Below are 306 nucleotides of genomic sequence, written 5' to 3'. Positions count from 1 at the left end.
TTCCGTAAAATAAAGTGAACGAGGGCAAAGAGAGCGAGTAAGCGTACAACACAGTGTACGATGAGAAAGTGGGTGAGTAAGCGAAGAGTCTGAAAATTCCGGTCTGAAAACAAACCTAGCGTAGCAGAATTATTTGGTAGAATTATTTGGTAAAAAGTCGTAAGAAATTCCGTTTGCCTCTGGAAACACAGGGAGATAGAAACAATTTTGATTTGCGATTGAATTGAGTGCAAGCGTAAAGCTCCGATGAATAGTCAAAATTGTTCCGCTAACAAGGGAGGTGACAATATTCTGAATAATTAAAGT

This window comes from Stomoxys calcitrans, chromosome 1 (assembly GCF_963082655.1).
Source record: "Stomoxys calcitrans chromosome 1, idStoCalc2.1, whole genome shotgun sequence".
Classification (NCBI taxonomy): Eukaryota; Metazoa; Arthropoda; class Insecta; order Diptera; family Muscidae; genus Stomoxys; species Stomoxys calcitrans.
The sequence above is the reverse complement of the archived record's forward strand: the minus strand, read 5'-3'. Positions refer to the sequence as shown.